We start from the raw sequence: 8,333 nt of genomic DNA, 5'->3' as shown, positions 1-8,333 counted from the left end.
CCTTTACGATCTTAAAGAAAGAGAAAAAAAAAGGCTGCACTGCCTGCTTTCCTTTGTTCTTCTTTTGCTAAGTTAATGACATTTGTGAGGTTTCATTGTACTTGAAAATAACCAACCAGAGCATTTTTAGGGCTGTGAAACTACTCTGTATCCACTATAATGCTGGATACATGTCATTATACATTTGTCCCAACCCACAGAATGCACACCACCAAGAGTGAGCCCTAAGGTAAACTATGGACTCTGGGTGATAATGGTGTGTCAACGTAAGTTCACCAACTGTAACAAATGTGTCATTCTGTTGGGGGACATTCCTAATGGGGGAGGCTGTGCATGAGCGGGGGAGGGGAAGCCAGAGGGCATACGGGAAATCTCTGTACCTTCTGCTTGATTTTGCTGTGAGCCTAAACTGCTCTAAAAAGTAAAATCTATTAAAAAAATAAACAAGTCCCGTTGGAAGTAAGCCCTAGTGTGCTCAGGGGCTCTGAAAGAATTTTGAAAGAATGTTTCCTTTTCAAAGACCAGAAGATATGGGTGCATCAGAGAAGGTTGCCTTTGGAAGTTGGAGTGCTTAGGGTGAATTGTCACTCCCTTGGGAAGTTTATACCTGCTGGTCTCACTGCCTGGAAATTTCTTCCCCCGGGTCTTTGCATGAACTCAATTTAAATGGCATCTCCGAGAGAGAGAGAGACAGAGAGAGAGAGAGAGAGAGAGGAAACCAGAAACAGACTCTTAACTGTAAAGAACACACTGATGGTGACCAGAGAGGAGGGGGCTAGGAGGATGAGGGAATTAAGGAGGAGGGGATTAAGGAGGGCACTTGTCATGAGGAGCGCCGGGTGATGTATGGAAGCACTGAATCACCGTATCGTGCACCTGAAACTAATATTACACTGTATTTAACTAATTGGAATTAAAGTAAGATAATAAAAATAAAAAAGTAAACAGCATCTCGGAGAAGCTGTCCATCCCCCCCCCCCCCATCTAAAAACGGCTCCTACTCACCTGCTGTCACATCAGCATGCCTCCCTGCCCTCACCGCCCCCTGCTTCTCCTGTGCTGCTGGTGCTTTGTCTCCCCCTGACCCAGAGACTTTTCCTAGTGCTCAGAAAGGTGCCTCTTCGTTCCTTAATATTTACTGAGATCCAGAGCAAAGTGCAACGTTTACCTACATTCGCAGGACGTTGCCCGGTTGACACAGAGAAGGCAGACCGCATTGGCTGTCACATGCTCTTCTCACGCTATGTCCAGCGGCCTCCTTGCTTGCATGTTACCAGGCGGGGGGTTAGGCAAGGAGAGCCCCAGACAGCCGCGTCCCCGCCGGGAGAGCCTCGAGGAGGATGTGGGGATAGAGACGGCTGGCCCAGACACAGTACTGTTTCCTATCCAGAAACAAAATGTCCTTACTCCGAGGACTTTCACAGGAAGACTCTCGTCTCTGGCTGAAATGCAGGCTGGCTCTTCCGGCTCCCCTCGGAGCACTGCTCCTGAACACCGCTGAGGCACCCAACCCAGGAGGCTGGCTGGGACGTGCCACTAGTCGGGGGATTGAAAATAAAATCACAGGTGAGATGGTTAGGATGTTTCTTCTTTTCATCACCTAATAGGGGAGACACAAACACCTCAACCATAGCACAGTGATGGCGCGAAGAGGAACCCTAGGAAAGCCAGATATGAGCATTCTCACTGGAACCACATATACATACAATATAGACTCATATATGGGTGGAATCATTATATTATAAATTACATTTTTATAGAGATGTGATTTTATATGTAGAATGTAGTCTCTCTCTCTCTCTCTCTCTCTCTATATATATATATATATATATGTATGTGTGTGTGTGTGTATCTATCTATATATATATATATAGACAGATAGATACACACACACACACATACATATATATATATATATGAGTTGACCAAATCTTAACCCCTCTCTCTGCACCCTCACCCTTGCCCAGCCTTCTCATGACCAGACTGTATTTCTCTCCCACTAACTTTGGGCTCAGCCATGTGACTTGCCTTGGCCATGGCATGTGACTGGAAGGAAAGGGTGCTGCTTCCCAGCCTAAGCCTACACAGCATCACTCATTTCCATCTTCCTTTTTCACCTCCACAATCACTGGGAAGAAGATGCCTCAGTTTACCCCGTGGTTAGCCTCCCAACCCTAGGGTGGGGATGACAGATGCTGGAGCAGGGCCATCCCAGCCACCCAGCTGTGCCTGCAGATGTATGAGCAATCACAATTAATTACATTTTCAGCCACTGAGTTCTGGGGTGCTATTACGTGGCATTCTGTGGCAAATGATAACTGATCCCGTGTATCCCACACAAGATGTGGATATTTCTTTGTAAAGACCTGAGGGCACCCAGCATACGTTTGTCTGTCATTTCTTACAGCTCTCCACATTGGCCTTGCAGCCCCTCAACAGATTATTTTTGTGTTTTGAAATTACAGATGAGTAGAGAGAAACTTACAAACACCCTTGTCTCCGATGCCCATAATTGCTTATCATTTAACCATCTGTCCTATTTACTTCAAACCGTCATTAACATACAAGATTACCCATAAAGTTGACATCTGCTCTGAGGTTGGAAACCCCACTCTAAGCCACCAAAGATGAACCAGCGAAGTCCAGTGCTGCCCCCCACTCCTTGCTCTCCCAACTAGCCATGTTGTCCATGGCATTGGTGTTTTTGGACCAGGTTGGCAGGCACTGGAAGAGGCCTGAAGGAGGGCCAAGAACAAGGGGAAAAAAATCATTCAGAAGTTAAGAAACTGCACTGCCGCTTGGTTAGGATCAATAGTCTACTCCTTGCAGGGACCATGTGTCCTGAGATATCCTCGAAGATTGCAGAAGGGATCAGACATCATCACTCCCTTGGGAAAATGGCTTAAAAACTCAATGAGGCAATTTATAAGCTCAGAAGTCTCCCAGCCAATCAGTGAAAATTTTCTTTGGAGGCTCCATGATTTGTTTGCCAAGAACACACACACACATACACACACCTGCATCCAGAGCTTCCACAGCCCTCAGCTTTGTCAACTGAGACTCGCCATGACAATTACTCACCAGTCCCTTGCTGAGATGGGACCCACCTCTAATACACTCTTTCCCAACATCATTATCTGGGCCGTCTCCTCTTCCACACTCTACTCCCCACCACAAGCCACCAAAAATGTATACAGCGGCTACAGCTATGGTGGAAAACCAGCAGACTCGCACATTCCTGAGGGATTTATTTGGTTTCATCGATGCATTAGACAGCACACGGGGGAGGGAGGGGGGAAATGGACAAGTTCAAGGGAAAGGTTGCTTTGATCCTAAATCTGGAAACAAAACACACTGACACAAAACAATGAAAAGCAAGATACGGCCAATGAGAAACCACAGCTTGAGTCTCAGAATTAAACATCATTCTCACGTTTTTGTACGTCCCCAGTGGCCCCTAAAAGCTCCGTTTAAAAACAAACTAAAACCAAGACCAAAGCTGAAGGGGCTCTTATAATCAGTGAGCCCATGGCCTGGGTGAAAGGAAACGTCTCACTCTGCTCCCCTCACCCAGTGGCATTGACACCTGCAAGCTCCGCCTGTACATAACTCAGCCCAGCCGCTCTTTTTATCTTGGCAGCCTCTGGAAGCATTTCGCCAAGGTTCTGGGCTCTTTCAGTCAACATGACCAATTCCACATCCTTTTATTAATTACTAACCATTTCCCCTTGTAGTCAGCCCTGAAATCCTTGCTTTGATCCGCCTGACATGTCACATGGTGTATTCCTGGGAACACCACCCCTCCCGTGGCCGGCTTAGAACTGGCAAGCCCGGCAGACAGGCATACAAGCGAGGAAGACATTTCCTGTAGACACTAGAAAAAAGGGAGTTCTACCAGGAAATCGGTAGCCGTAAGCAGAAATTCATTTTGCTCATTCACTCAGTATTTGTTTGTTGAGAGCCTGGAGGTACATGCTGGAGATCAAAATAACAGCGGCTATCAGAAACACCCTACACCCTCTCCAGTTAGAGACACCATGACTTGTTTCGTTCAAAAGGAAACCATGACTCCAATATGAGTGAATTGTGATGAACTAAAGTAGTGCTCAACTGGGAAGATTCACAGACGGGTCCTCTTGCAACTTCTGCTAATGTTTTCCTAAGGAACTGAGTCAGCCACAGATTCTGGCCATGTCAGAATGCCTCGTGATGAGATGCTTGTCTTGCAACCAGGACAAAAGACATGAGCGGATGCCCTTCTTCCAAACCCGCTTTCTTCCTTGGACCATTCTCTATAGAAGCAGCTTCTCTGGTGTTTCAAATCAGCACAACAATAACCCAGAAGCATTTCCAAGAGCACACATACAGATCTGTTCTCTCCCTAGAGGCTGACTTGGATGCTTCCAGGGGAATCCGAAGGCAAGCACTGTACTGAATTTAACGAAAATGTTTGGATTTTGGCAGTCCACCCCAAGGACCAAAAGAAAATAGCCATTACCAGACTTAAGTTGCCCGGCCAGCATCCAACATTATATGAGCTGAAATTGGCCACATGATTGAAAACATCGAATAACAAATTATTTGCCTTTATTAAATATTCAGACCATTTCTATTTAAGTAAAACACAAATGTTTTTCATCACACAGCGTAAGGTGCAGGTAAGCTAAAGATCAACTTTACTGCCTCTCTCCCGCCGCAATAAAAAAAAAAAAAAATACCAAGTCGACTCTGCTTCTGCTGAAATTGCTGTCTGGTATGAAGATCAAAGGGGCCTTTTCCCCCAGCAGATTACTTGTCTGCAGTTCCCTGGCTTCTCAGTGTGGTCTCAACAGCTCCCGCTCGTCCCACGCTGCTTAGGAGTGAGCCATCAGCCAGGTCTTCCAGCTATGTGATTTCGCTTGTAATGACACTAATTGCCAGTCTGTTAAGTCACCTCCAGCCAAGGAGGAAAATGCCCTCCAGACACATTTCCCAGACCCACATGAAGAGATAGGAATGAATTCATAACAGAAAATTATCCAGTCCTATTTATACAATGCCACTAAGACCATTAAGCTTTTTTTTTCTTCTTTTGTATTAATGGCTTTCCTATGTAACACTGCTGAGCCACAAAGTGGGCAAAGGATTGTGTCTATTCCCTCAAATGTCCTTTCTTTCTTTGACCACCAGAAAGACCACCAGGAGGGAATAGGTGCTGATGTTACATCTCTCCAAGGCATTGTGGGGCTGGGGTTGCCTTTGGGATTATATCTGCCCAGGAAGGGGCCACCTGGGTTCTTATCTGAAATGGAAGATACATGAGGTGTAAACTATCTTTTTTTTACTATCTTTTCTGTTTAAATGTGATCCTTTTGGGTTATTGTAGGAAGATAGTTTGGGCGTGGTCAAGGCATAGATATAAATGACAGTTTCAGGCTTGTTTCTTACCAATAAACCCAGTTGGATAACTAGTGTGACTAAATATTAACGTGAACCTTTTAAATATAGTATCCACTAGCACCCATATAACTTCAGAATTGTATGTATATGCTAGATTATAATTGTATATAATTTCACAGAGGAGGATTTAAAGATGTGATATCTTGGCCAATAATAAAATGTTACCTAATTTATTAACTTAATCAAGTGCTATGCAGCTACTTTAAATCTATACAGAATATGGAAGAGTATGGAGTTTTCTCCAAAAATTAAAAATAGAACTACCCTGGGGCGCCTGGGTGGCTGTCAGTTAAAGGTCCGAGATGGAGCCCCGCGTCGGGCTCTTTGTTGACAGCTTGGAGCCTGGAGCCTGCTTCGGATTCTGTCTCCGTCTCTCTGCCCCTCCTCTGTTCGTGTTCTCTCTCTCTGTCTCAAATATAGAATTTTTAAAATATATATTCAAAATAGAACTACCCTACGATCCTAGGATCACACTACTGGGTATTTACCCAAACAATACAAAAACACTAATTCGAAGGGATACATGCACCCCTATGTTTATTGCAGCATTATTTACCACAGCCAAATTACAGAAGCTGCCCAAGAGTCCATCGGCTGATGAATGGATAAAGAAGATGCGGTGTGTGTATGCAGTGGAATATCACTGAGCCATAAAAGAGAATGAAATCTTGCCATTTGCAACAACATGGATGGGGCCAGACACTACAATGCTACGCGAAATAAGCCAGTCAGAGAAAAACAAATACCATATGATCTCACTCATATGTGGAATTTAAGAAACAAAACAAATAAGCAAAGGGGAAAAGAGAGAGAGAGAGAAAAACAGACTCTTAACTGTAGGGAACAAACTGATGCTCACCAAAGGTGAGGTGAGTGGGGGGTGGAGGAAATAGCAGATGGGGATTAAAGAGTACACTTGTCTTGATTTTTTTTAAGTGATTTAAGGGCCCCTGGATGGCTCAGTAGGTTAAGTGTCCAGCTCTTGATTTCTGCTCAGAGCCTGCCTGGGATTCACTCTCTCTCCCTCTCTCTCTCTGCCCCTCCCCTGCTCGCTTGCTCTCTCTCAACAAATAAACAAAAAAAATTTTCTAATTTAAAATCTATACAGGATAAGACCTTGGAAACTGGGTGCCACCCAGAGTCTCTAGTTTCTCAGCTCCACGCCCTCCTTTCTTTATCTTGGTCTCTGACTCTAGAGCCGAAAGCCTGGAAACTACATTTCCCAGATTCCCTTGCCACCCAGCCTCCTGTTGGGTTCTACCAGTGGGAGGCACCAGTAGCAAATTGAAAGGTGGGGGTGAGGGAGATGTTATTTTTCCACTTTCTAGGGTGCCGGTGGCAATGGTGGCTCCAGCAGCAGGCTGGCAGCTGTGGCTTCTGGGCTTCCGCTCAGACAGCTCAGTCTTACAGCAACAACTTTTGTGGCTCAGCCAGCCTAACAGGAGAGTCCAACATGTTCCCCTGTGGCTTCTTCAAGCCTATGAGGGTAGCGGCTTCCTGCAGTTACTAATCTTTGGGTAACCTCACCTCCCCACTTCTGTACTTTTCTCCTTCTCATACGTACTGAAAATTCTCTGTATTAAACTCCTTTTTTGAAATACCTACAATGGTTTCTAAACAGAAAAATATACTGACCAAACACTGTTACGGCTTGTCATATAATTTATTCCCATAAACTGAATTTTCAATGAAGAAAATTTTAATCAGATGGTTTAAAGATGATGCTAAAAAAGTCATCTCATTCAGCCTGCCAAATCCATGGCAGAATTAGGAATAAAAGTTTTAATTACGTAAATTGACCTTCTAAGATCCCATAAAATACGCACATGGTCCAATCCCTTCTCCAAATAGTTTTGGCTTCAATTTTACGTTTGTTGTTGTCAGTTTGTCCATCTGGGCCATGTGGTGGCTTGCTGCAGGACCTCAGGCATTGTCACTGAGTTTACATGGCTGTTCCCTGACCTAACGAGGCAGGTATTGAATGCCAGCACTTTGATCCATGCACATGCACGGGCTATAGACATAAGAGCTTCCCAAACCAACTGGATAGAGTCCCAGTGGGAATAGTCCACGACATATTAATCAAAGTCAAATGGCAGAGCAAATTGAACTGGTTCATTAATTATGAAAATTCTCTCACAAAGTGACATCTTGTTAACTATGTGGAAGCTTAGCACATTTTCACATGCTCCTTTTTGTCTACTCAGATCTAAAATGTCACAGTTAGTAATGAATCGAGGTTTTTCTATGCCTTATTTAGGAAGAAAAAGCAATTTCATGCCTAACCCACATCTAAATATATACTCGTATGTTTACCTAAGCCCACTATGTGGATAGAGGTAGCATGTTGGTAAAAGGAAGTTTGCAATGCCAGAATTTGTTTTACAAAGATATATAGAAGGAATTGGGAACATCAATTTTGGTTATTTTAAAGCCTTTGGATCCATGTCAAGTGCCTGTGTACCCTGAGCTAACTGGAAAGATCCAACTGTAATATGAAAAATTGGCCTTATTTCTCTAGGTTTCTTAGCAAAAAATAGTAAAAAAAAAAAAAAAAAAAAAAAGTGAGGTTCACTTAAAAGAACCTCAGTTCCCTGGGTCTTTTCTTCTTTCAACATGTGGATATGAGAAGTTTAAGAAATTATTGGCCTAGGTATACACAAGTCAATAGGTGGCAAAACGGAAACCATGTATTTTGAATAGCAGAGCGATATTCAATATCCCCTCACTATAGTCAGGCCTTTTTTATAGACTCAGATGGCCATTGGACACTGTTTGACTTGGAGGGTTCCTAAATATCTCAACTGCCTGATCTTATGACAACATCTGATCACCAGAAATCCTTTCTGCTTCAGTTAGTTTACGGGTCTGGCTGCCGTTACAAAGGCCATAGT

At 43.9% G+C, this 8,333-nt stretch overlaps 1 protein-coding gene across 2 annotated transcripts in view; it reads right to left on the bottom strand.

Moving 5' to 3' along the window:
• Positions 1-1,466: 1,466 nt before the first annotated feature.
• SETD4 (SET domain containing 4) overlaps positions 1,467-8,333 on the bottom strand; it is a 136,653-nt gene continuing 129,786 nt past the window's right edge. The window contains exon 14 of one of the 2 annotated variants that reach the window (XM_042955258.1): positions 1,467-1,536. The gene's annotated coding sequence lies outside the window, so the exon portion shown is untranslated. The remainder of the gene's footprint in view (positions 1,537-8,333) is intronic. The other variant, XM_042955255.1, reaches the window with a different exon arrangement.

The sequence above is a fragment of the Panthera leo genome, chromosome C2 (assembly GCF_018350215.1).
Source record: "Panthera leo isolate Ple1 chromosome C2, P.leo_Ple1_pat1.1, whole genome shotgun sequence".
Classification (NCBI taxonomy): Eukaryota; Metazoa; Chordata; class Mammalia; order Carnivora; family Felidae; genus Panthera; species Panthera leo.
The sequence above is the reverse complement of the archived record's forward strand: the minus strand, read 5'-3'. Positions and strand labels throughout refer to the sequence as shown.